We start from the raw sequence: 11,811 nt of genomic DNA on the forward strand, positions 1-11,811 counted from the left end.
CCTTCTGGGCCAACAGATGTTGCAAGGGGCATTGGGCTTTGGTGGAGACGATGGAAAGGTGGATTATAAGCGAGTGAAGGTGACGAAGAGGGGGTTAGACAACTGGTGGCAGCAGACCAGGGAAAACTGAGATAGGTTAAAGAAACTAGCACAACTGGGGACAGGGAGGACAGAGGAAAATTGGGACTCCCTCCCGCGTGGCTCCAGCCCCAAAACTCCAACCTGTCTCTCAGTGGGTCTGGTTTTGGGAGTACTGCCAAATAGGTTGACCAGAGGAAAATTGGCGACTTCCTCGCCAAGGGGTGAAGGCGGGAGTGTGTTTTCTATTTTTCTTATTCCTTTGTTTCGCCCAATCCCCCGAAGGTCATCCTGGTGGTTACTTCCACTGGCCCGGTGATAGTTGCAGAAATATGGAGGGAAAGAAATTGAGGGGAAGAGGGGAGGTGATATAAAAATTGATTAGGCTAGGTGGCGCAAGCTACCACCCATTACAAAGGGTACAGCCGCTAACATCCCTCCATCCATCCATCCAATTGCTATATAAATACCAACAATGTTGCTTTCACACCCATCAGCCTTTATATTGACACGTGTCTATCTTACGGATTGCTCGACGATTACTCATGCCTGCCCGACAAAACCCCTCAATGCACTTCCGACAGCTTTCGTAGCGTTATCTCGGGCACTTGGGTCTCTGAATCGCAGACTAGTGACTTCTAACAAGGCAACCCTTATCACCGCGCTGTTACTCGAAATATCGTGCAAGCAGAACATGAATATTCGTTAACCCTCCACCATATCTCCCGTAACAATGACGGTTTCCATGGCAACTTGCACAATAACCAGGCAATGTGAATGAACTTATGATGTCAGTTTACAACTGGAAAGGCACACTGGCATTCCGAATCTCACAAAACGCCTTGTCAAACGACGAGATAGGAGAGGCCGGCAGCCGGATCTCAGTCACAGTGTCGACGGTCGAAACTCTGCGACAAGTTTCCAGGATTGCCAACGTCGCCACAGTCCCTACTTGAAAAGATCATTTTCTGAAGGGGAAAAAAACTTCTCAAAATCTAAAATGAACGGCCAAAAGACGTCCACGTTAAAACAACACGATCACGATAAGAATCTTGGGAGATGCATTTCCAAAGTGACTGCTAATATGCGAGCACGATGCCAAGTGTCTCCAAGCGCCAAGTTACGGCCACTCCGAAGCCGCACAACCACAGAGTAACGGAATGAATACATTTTAAGTGCACGGGCAACTGCGCCAAGTTGAGGTTGTGCAACTCCCCCATGTCCAGTGCATGGATTTGAGCAAGCACTCAACCTCCGTGACCACAAACGCAGAAAATACAATCCCGCAAACATCCACAAGACAGTTCTGTCAGAGATCAAAAGTAACCAAAAAGTACCGCATAATCCAAAGCTTTCAAAGTAGGAGATAAAAGGGGGAAAAAAGGATGACGTCACGACTTTACATTCCTAGTAGTAACGTGGGATGCGGTTACACCGGAAGTTAGTAACTCATTACCTTTAGTAAACGCTCCCTCCAACGACGCGCACCTGTCCGTTTCACCGACGAAACTAGCGTTGCTGCCGTGCTGCGCTCGTTAGAGCTCGTAGTGGCTTTGTTCAGAAGAGCTGCGCGCGCGTTTATCTTATCGCTCCATTCCCCGGCGCTTGTTCCGTCGATATAGCTTATCGCACCGAATCAAACCCCACAACGACGAGAAAAGAAAGTAATATCAAAATGTCAAGAGAAAAAAAGAAAAAAAAGAATGAGCCAGCACCAAATGTTTAGCTCTCCAGAATCGATATTTCAGCCCTAGAAACGGAGCGCAACCGAGGGGGGTGTATTTCCTCCCGTGTATCGGGGATTTGTTTCTTTATCGCGAGAAGAAGCGGGCAGGACGACGACACTTTCTCGATGATAAGTTGTATACGCGAAGCAGCGTATATAACAGATAAGCTGTTATATAAGGCAGTACATAAGGAATGAAAATAAATCAAGAGTACCTTAGTGGGCGACGGACGCTGGAGACGGCACTACATGCTCCTGCTCGAAGTCGCGGGATTGCGGAGAAGCGAGTCACGACTTGCAAGGCGAGCTTTCATCCGTTCCGACGCGCCGACGATCCCATCCTGTGTGTCGCAGCCCGCGCTCTCGTCGAGCCAGCGATGCGTCACACCGAGAATCAGCCGTTTTTCTTCAGGATATGGACGAGCTCGTCGGCGCCGCCCGCCGCTGCCGCCGCCGCCTTCGGATGTGCAAAGTAGCAGCAGTAGCAGCGATCGCGCCCGAAGAGCCCCCGGCGCCACAAACACACAGGTGTCGGTTGCGCAAGAAGTCAGAGGCCGACGCGATGCGCCAGGTTCGTAGACTGATGACGGCTTCAAAACGTTGACTCCTTTTTTGTTTTTCTTTCACGACCCCATAACAACAGGCGGCGACGACGATGTCATCTCTGGATACGGTTTGATGAGGAAGCGGACGGACTCGAATATGACGTCACACGCGGAAGTTTCAGCGGGTCGTCCCGAGCCGGCGCAGTTTTTCTGGCGCTCCGAATTAAACGGCGCGGCGGTGAACTTGGAGGCGTCACACAACGCGTCCTGCCGACGTAAAGCTGCTCCGGAGGTCACGAACGGCCAGCCACCGAGATCAGCCGAGGAGGAGAAACATAAACACGCAGGGCGCCGCCATCTTGTGGAATGTGGTCACAGTGTTGCCGGATCAGGGAGAGCGTGGGCAGCGCGGGTCCCCAGTAGCGATCGTAAAAAAGGTATGGTCAAAATCGACGTTGCGGTTTAGAACCAGTACGGGTGGTGGTAGGCTTGTTCTTTCGGTGGATATGGATCAGTAGAAGATTGTCTTCAAGTCGTTAGAAACACTTCGTTTCGCTCAATGGAGCTTTGAAGAGACAAGTTGCATAAAATGCAAGTTTCGGTTTCGATAATGGCGTGAAAAGAAAATGCTGTGTCATCGCGCCTCCGTGCGATGACACATGCGTGCATACGCGATGACACGTGCGTGCATTAATGAAGCCGGTTTTCTTTCACTTGATACATTGAATGATATATTGATGATTCAAGACTCAACGTGCAATAAAACAAATTTGAGGAGACGTGGTCTGTGTTATGTTCGATGGAATTACTTTTCAGATTTCCACTTGTTTGCCATGGTATTTTTGTATCGGTGGGACAAAGAAATCACAAATGTTGTGAGGCTTGTCCAATTTAATTGGTTTGACTTTTCTCCTTTTTTTATTGAATGTGCAATTTTTAGCGTTGGGAATTCGACGATGCACTTTCAGCGGCTGTACAGATTTCGTTCTGGCCAGGCATGGACCGCTCGGGAACACCTAAGCATTTCTTATGGGTTGTGAATGCGATAGCATAGAAGCCGCTCGTCCGCTCCCTTTGTCGTCTGCTCGTCCGCTCCTTTTGTCGTCTGCTAAGTACTAGCGACCGCGCGCTTCGGGATCTCATAGGCCATGGCGCAGCGGCCAATGGGTGGCCCGTCGACGTGCGCCAGCCAATGGAACCGAAGGCGAAATCGCGGAAACTAGGAGCCGTTTTCGCGCTTCAAACTGATGACGCCAGCCCGCTCCATGAGACAGTTAATGCTTTCGCATTAATCTGTTCTCTCAAAATAAAGTGCCTCTGGTGGTTTCAAATGTGCTTAGCACTGCCGCATAAACCGCATTTACGAATGGATCTTTGATATATTGGTTCAGACTGACAATTCGGTTTGTATGAGGGTGTCACGTAATCTTTACCTTAGCAACGAAAAAGAAGTTGAGGTTTAAAGTTAATCACTTAGCGAAGACTTCGGCTGTTCCCGTTCTCTTCTGTGCCCTCTACCCCTCAAGTATACCTTTTATTATGCTAACAAAACCTTGCGTGCTTTTTAATACGTCATGGGCTTCCTTACTTTTAAACCTACATTTTAATTTCAATTGTAACAAACAGTAAATTAATAAATTTCCGTTAGCACACCGCCAAGATTATCGGGCATTCAACTCTTAGCAAAACGTTTTAAAAAAGAAATATTTCAGCCGAACAATGGCAGACATCTTCATATTCCCCGGAAGCGTTATGAACATCAATAAGAACCGCTGGAACATGTTCATTTCCATTCCTAGGCACAACATCTTTTTAACGTTCAGCGTTCACTCTGCTAAAGTGGAAACAGGTGGGAGAAGCTTCCACTTTCCTCTTAACCTGCTTTCGACGCTGGTTGATTCGTCCCACAAGCTCTTAGCGTTGGTTGAGTCTGTACTTATAAGCCGAAACCAAGTATAGGACCTTTTTCAGTACCTTGAATGTCTGCTCAAGATTATGAAGAGCTATAACATTCCCGAGAATACTGTAATAGCGTCGAACTCGACAGCACGCATCTAAAGGAATATTTCGCAATCTTACGACACCTTCCGATAACAAAGCCGTAGGGCTCAATTTTCGGTGTCAGCCATAGAAAATCGACATGGAGCGCTGATTGGACACGAGTTCTGCGTCATCGATCGGCGGGAACTCGTGTTCTCGGTGATTGGACACGAGCTTCAGCCGAACGGTGATGCAGCATTCGTGTACAATTTAATTTTTTAAACGTTAATTACGTTAATTTTTTTTTTTTTTTTTTTTTTTTTTTTTGACGTTGAAAATTATGTAGGGGGTGTTAATTCAATGTTGTCCGACTCCCCCGACACATTCCAACTTTTGGGGAAAGAATCGCAGCTCGACCATTTGGTTTACCGGCCGCGGTACGTGTCGTCACACGTCTGCAATTCCCGGCCTATCCTCTATCAGGCGTCAAATCCAAAAACACACAAAAAAGCAGCACACGCCCTTGCGTCAGCGATCTGTATATGGAATGGACGTCAAAGTATGTGCACGGCGATTTCACGAACAAAGGCTCGTATATCAAGCGAGGAATGCGCCTCGCCCGCGTCAGAGCAGCAAAAAACACGTCGTCCAGCAAACCGCAATTCTGCAAGAGCAACGGGAGCAGAAACGTGGATGCATGCTGGACTTTGTTGCCTACTCTATTCAGAGAACGATGTTGTTTAGTGCGGTGTGCGCGTCTGGCGTACACTGTCCCGCTAAATTTGGAGAGGAAATTGATGTCACGTCACCTGGCGTCATGGGATGATATATCACCAGTGTTGAGTAAAGTGCATCTAAAATGGACTTAATGTAAAGTACAAAGTAAATGAGAGCGTATGTACTTCAAGTAGTAAGTACATAGAGTGCAATGGTACTTGAAGTAAAGTACTTACTATAGATGCAATGTAGTTTCAAAGTAAAGTACAAGTACTCTTTTAAGATAATCTTTCAAGGCGTCATTTCATTCCCCTAATGTCCTCTCTTTTTTTCTTTTTTTTCTTTTTAACTGGTATGCGTTGCCTTAGGGGCAATGCATCAGTTATTTCCGGAAATAGCGGCAGAGCTTGGATGAAGTCAAGTGGTCACATAGTAATTGTTTTACTCTCGCTGATGAACTATTTAACACAATCAATTTACAAGGAGGATTTCGTGTTTTCGAATAAATCCTAAAAAAAACTCCTAAAACACCCGCCGGTAAAATTTTTCTCAATGCGAATTTACCCGAGAAACTCTGAATTTCGAGGTCACGATGGCAAAATAATACACAAAAAAGACGATGTTTTGCGAATAAAGTTTGTCAGTGCACACATATAGACCACATCAGTTTCTTTGTGGGTATTTTTTTTTTCTCTCTTTTAGTCTAGGATTACTGACAAGAGGGCCGGACTCTCGCCAGGGTTCGTTCAGTACAACGTTCGGTGTACAACGGGTCACTGTTCCGGTTTCCAGTTTCGACCATGCTGTTGTGTTTCTTAGATAGAGGAAGGCCTGTGTTCTTATAACAGTGATAGATATAAACCCGTACACTCTAAAAAAAGGGGGATGTAGAAGTTGACCCCTTTTCCCATATACGACACCCCAAAACTTCAGTTCGACGTACAGCGCGCTGAAGTCGAACTCACTGCCCCAACTTTTGCGAGAGGGTTGATGACGGTGCGGTATAACTTATTAAAAAGCTAAAGTACGTATCAAAGTCTACAGGAAAAAAAAAACACACAGGGTTTGCAGTTGAGCCTAGAAAACCCCGATAACCTGTACAGCTCAACGTGAGTGAGCTGTACATCCAACTGAAGTTTTGGGGTGTCGTATATCTGACAAAGGGTGTAGCGTCTACACCCCCCTTTTTTAGAGTTTAGGATTCATACCCAGGTGAAAAAAATCAGTCCACTTCCAGCTGGATTATGGAACTGGAAATGAGACAGTCCAGCTGGATTACACTCTCAGGAAAAAAGGTGTATTCTTACACCCTTTTGTCCCATATAATACACCCCAAAACTTCAGTTGGACGTACAGCGCACTGACGTCGATCTGACGGTACTAACTTTCACGAGAGGCTTGATTAGCGTGTGGAATAGTTAGTGTACGTGTTACTAACTGAACAAAAAAAATTGTGTTTTTTTTTTTTTTTTTTTTGGGGGGGGGGGGGGGGTTCTATTGCAAAAACACAGTGTTTTCTTTCTGTGGGCTGTGATACGTGCTTTAACTATTTAATAAGTTATATCGGACCGCTATCAAGCCCCCCGTAAGATTTGGGGCCGCGTCGAACTGTTAAGTTTTGGTGTGCATTATATGGGTCAAAAAAATGTAAGGTGACACCTTTTTTTTTTTTCTTTTTTAGAGTGTAGGAGGGGTAGAGACGCTGAAGCGTTCATGCTGCCCAACAGCTACGTTCAGGAGTTTGGCTATTTCGCAGTACCAATCGTTCAGTGAAGCAGCACTTGTTTGCAAGATTTGTTGCGGGGCAGTTCCAGCTGCCAGTCGCAAGGGCACCAAGGCCAAATGCAGATCCATAAGTTTATTTCAATACCCGTGAGTTTCTTTGTTTTTTTTTTTATATAAACATAGGGCACGTTTTTGTCGGAAAATTAATTTTTATGTTGCATTTTGAAAAAAAAAAAAAAAAAACTGCAATGCAGTAAGATTAAACTCCGAATTTCAAAGAATTCGAAATATAACAAAAGTATGCTTAAACCCCGAATTGCCACCGAAAAATAAACTCAGAAAAACAACCTCCGAAGTTTACAAGAAATAAACTCCTAAAACACAAAACCGTATTTTGCAAGTCCGGCCTCAGGGCGCCACCAAGTTGCTCGGTTGGGGTGCGCTTGGACGCGTCATAATCCGATTGCGAAGCCTTACTAAGCCGCGCGTAATCGGATTATGGCCGCGCCCAAGCGCACCCCAAGTGAGCAAGGTGGCTGCGCTTTGAGGCCGATGTTGCAAACGTGTTTGGCAGGATGACGTCTCGCAAGACAATAGCGCATTTTCACATAACAGTACACTTTTTTTTTCTTAGAAGAGGTTGGTGAGCTTTTATACTCAATCTCAGATGTTGTATGTGAAACTGGGAAAGCCAAGGACGCGAGCGCGTGGTCCTTGAAAGAGCTGAATTTCACCGAGACCAAATTTGGAGAATTTACAGTCGGAAGTTGTAATTTTCTCGGAAAGTGCCAGAACAAATACATATAGTCAGATAATAACAGATGACAAGTACAAACTCACATAACAAGTAAAGTAGTATGTACTTAAAGTACTTCCCAACACTGCATACTTATCACGTAACATCATGATGTCATGTCACGTGATGTGACGTTTTAATAATGGGATCCCCTGTTGACATGTGTTTGTCCGTGCACTTTCCCGCTAAGTTTGGCGGGGAAATTGATGTCACGTGACCTGACGTAATGTGGTGTTAGGTCATGTGACACCGTGACGTCACGTGATCACGTCATGTTACTTCATTTATTTATTTGGGAATGCTACCAGCTCCGTTCAAGGAGCTATTGTAGGAAAAGTTACAAAAAAAAAAAAACAGCAAAAAAATTTGCTAAAGTGAAATTTAAAAAAAAAAAGATTTTGGTGAAGCGCAATTTAAATAGCATCTACAAAGTGATTGAAAGTCGTCAAAGTCACGGTGTCATTAGTTAAGTTATTCCGCTCTTAAACAGCCCGAGGGAGGAAAGAAAATCTAAAGCAGCCATTTTTAAACCTGTATAATGTATATTCGTGAGGACCTGCACTGTAGATGTTTTAAGTAATTGGAGCAATATATATGAAGAGAGCCGCTTGTGATTTTGCAAAGAGCTTTCAATCTGTCAAATATAGCTTGTGTTTGTAAAGTCGCATCGCGTGATCACTGATTTGTAAAGTCGGGTCACCTCAGCTCACGTGATGTCGACTTCCGAGCGAAATTCAGAGCATGGAAATAGACAAAATATGTTCTCCACTCACTGAACGGTCCTGTTTAATTTATTGTAAACGAATTCAAACGATTGCTCCTTAATTAAATACTGGAACCCCCCAGTTACGTCATCATGTTTCGCGAAGGAGAGATTGAAAGAAAACTCTCGTATTGTCCGTGAAATGACACCGCAACAAAGGAGTTTCTTGGTCAGTGGCGTACGTGTGAAGTGAAGAACATCCCAAGCGAATATTGTTGCACGGCCCCTTTAACTGCGAAAAAAAAAAAAAAAACTTTATCAAACAGTCACTTGACACGATCATATTACATGGCACATCACCCGGACTGTTTTCACTCGTAGGTAACAGGTTAATAAGAGTAAAGTGGAAGCTCGATCCTTCCACCTGTTCTCACTTTAGCAGAGCGAACGCTGGAGAGGAGGTCGCCTCCTCTCCAATGTTCGCTCTGCTAAAGAGGAGCTGGTCCCGAACTTTTAATTAACCTGTCACCGACTATAAGACAAAGGAGCTTCCTGGCAAAAAGTTAAGTACACGCAACGTAAGTATATACGTGGCGTATACGTATTAACGTGTTCGACAGAAGACACGGAATGGCAGATCTTTGATGAACAATCGAAGGATGTCCACCCCGACGGACCCTTTTAAAAAGAGCGCGCCATCCAGTAGTCGCTGCTCCAACTATCCGAGTGAGCCGTTGTCTGGGCGCGTCTGAGCCTCCATTGGACACGAAGTCTGCGCCAGCGTTCGGAGAGGACTCGGGTCCAATCATGCGTCTTGGCGCCCGACTGATATGGCGGTCGCTATTTCAACTGCTTGATGAAGGTTAATTTCCGTCGAGACTCCACAAGGGCCAGCGTAACGTTGGGAAACTCTAGATTCGAAACTCTAAACAGAGCTCTTATTAAAGCATTTTGCCACGGAAACCGAGGATCAAGCTAACATTCGTGGGAAGAGCGTTCTACCAGTCTAGTGAGGCAAAAACTCCGCATACGGCGGTATATAATATAATGACAACAATTAAAACGTGACGCGTGACGCTCTGGCGCACTCGGTGCGTGACTTGGGCGGTAAAATGGCGTCTATGTATTAGCCAAAGCTACGCGCTCAAGCTGAGTGACACCGGATTGCACGCACTTCAAAATGCATAAAAAAAAAAAAAAAAAAAAAAAAAATTGGGCGCGGAAAAATGGCTGCGATGCCTCCACTCAAGCAAAACCGCTCATGTGTATGAAGACACTCTAATTCAGTCGGCAGTCACCTCCTTTCCACTTGTTTTCTCTCTCGGCATTTCGGGCGCGTGGAGGAGAGGGAGATCGGCTTCACCTTCAGGTTGAGGTGGAAAGAGCGAATGCCCGAGATGGTCATTCCGGAATGACCCGTGACGTCATGGACTTTGCGCGCAGAATTTCAAATAAATCTCTCGCCGTCAATATTGCTCTATTTTTTTTTCGCGCAAAATTTATTTTTTGACACGCGTGTCCCAATTAGACTGTTAAAAAAAAAAAAAAAAGATGAAAGACGTTTACCACTCCCTGTAACACTGAATTAGAGCGCAGCTCTTGAGGAGGAGGAGGGGAGGGTACGGAGAGGATATGCACCTCATCTGTACCCTCCCCTCCTCTTTTGCTACTCCTCCCCCCCCCCCCCCCCCCCCCCTGCTTTCCTGCTCCGCCTCCTCCTCTCTTGAGCTATTTCGACTTTGCGATATATCGTGCTAATTTATCTGAGAAAGGTATATGTATATATATATATAAAGGTTGAGGTATTCTCGCTCACCGATTGTCTAGAGAACGAAAATATAGCTCTCACATCTGGAAACTCCACTCTGTCTAAGTTCTGCCGGTGCCAGGAAACAGGACAGGAGGAGCAAGGCGGGAAAACGATACAGCGTTAGAGTAAACACTTTGACGAAGCACGTGATACTTTCGATGTCATCTTACTTTCTCTCGGCTCTGTCAAGAGTGCTCGGCGTTTTTGATTTCATCAGCATTAGTCTTGAGCGTGCTCACCCGAGATGGCACACCAGAACAGCGAGTGCACATCCCTCAAGGCCAATGGGATGCTTTACCGCATGATTGGTATGAAGTTCTTTGACTTGCACGAAATACTTGGTGTGTGCCGTAGGCGAAAGATACAGAGCTACCACGAGCAAGCCGTTGTTGACCTTAGCGGCACACAATTTCGTCTGACGTGCCACAGAGATCAATGGGTACTGCACAGACCCGTATCTATGTGCATGGCCACTTGGATAACGAGTACTAAACCAGGTTTTCATACGCGCCTCCCTGTGATTTATGAATGGTGATATCACTTGCATGCACAACGGGTAGCTGGCATCTCCCCTCCTCCTCTTCGCCATCCCCTCCGTTCCCTTCTCTCCTCTTCCTTCCTCCTCCTGACTGAAGCCACTCGTCAAGCTATGGGATACGTCATTGTCGCATTATGGGAAACGTCGTGACGACACCCGTGGGGCCGCGCGTTGCATTAAGGGAAACGTCCCATAATGCAATGCGCGGTTACGCCGACGCCACTCAAGCCTGAAACGGGCGCCTAAAAGCTGCGCTCTAAAAACAGTTTTTTCTTTTCTTTTTTTCAAAAGCCCTTTAAGGTTGCAGAAAAAACAAACAAAGACGGTATTAGATTTAGTGGTTTTGAGGAAATGCCATCTCAGTTTCCTTTGAAATCTCGAACTACTGACAAAGGGGGCTTGCCTTCTAGCTTGTCAAGGTTCCTTCAGGACGACTAGTAATGAACCTGAACTGTAATAATTCATGTTAAATTGAAAAAAAAAATAGGAACATAGTAGAATAAAGTTTGAATTTAAGAGAATCGGTAATATAACAAAAATAAACCCCGATAAACCCCGATTCTTCGGCGAAAAATTAACTCCGGAAAACACCCTCCGATTTTCACGAGAAATAAACTCCGAAAACAAGGAAGCACCGAGCAAGCACACTGTATATAGGAAGAGCAAAGCAGAAGAAATCTGTCGGCACGAACCGACAACACACGAACAAGGCACACGGCTCACGCGAGTGCTCTGCGCGCACTTTTCGCTTCTTCGCGCATTGCAATGAAACGCACGCAACTTCACGACTTTCTTCGCAAAAAGCTCTATTTCCGGATACCCACGAACTACTGACAAAGGGGGCTTGCCTTTTAGCTTGTCAAAGTTCCTTCAGGACGACAATCATTTAAGTTAAATTGAAAAAAAAAAAAATAGGAACATAGTAGAATAAAGTCTGAATTTCAGAGAATCGGTAATATAACAAAAATAAACTCCGATAAACCCCGATTTTTCGGCGAAAAATTAACTCCGGAAAACACCCTCCGATTTTCACGAGAAATAAACTCCGAAAACAAGGAAGCACCGAGCAAGCACACTGTAGGAAGAGCAAAGCAGAAGAAATCTGTCGGCACGAACCGACAACACACGAACAAGGCACACGTCTCACGCGAGTGCTCTGCGCGCATCTTTCGCTTCTTCGCGCATTGCAATGA

General features: G+C 45.5%; 1 protein-coding gene across 2 annotated transcripts in view; it reads right to left on the reverse strand.

Annotated features, from left to right (window-relative positions):
- The window catches only part of LOC8027144 (prominin-1-A), a 46,173-nt gene extending 44,542 nt beyond the window's left edge, over positions 1 to 1,631 (reverse strand). The window contains exon 1 of one of the 2 annotated variants that reach the window (XM_042286076.1): positions 1,535 to 1,631. The gene's annotated coding sequence lies outside the window, so the exon portion shown is untranslated. The remainder of the gene's footprint in view (positions 1 to 1,534) is intronic. The other variant, XM_042286077.1, reaches the window with a different exon arrangement.
- Positions 1,632 to 11,811: the final 10,180 nt, after the last annotated feature.

This window comes from Ixodes scapularis, unplaced genomic scaffold (assembly GCF_016920785.2).
Source record: "Ixodes scapularis isolate PalLabHiFi unplaced genomic scaffold, ASM1692078v2 PGA_scaffold6__148_contigs__length_123643588, whole genome shotgun sequence".
In the NCBI taxonomy this organism is placed as follows: domain Eukaryota; kingdom Metazoa; phylum Arthropoda; class Arachnida; order Ixodida; family Ixodidae; genus Ixodes; species Ixodes scapularis.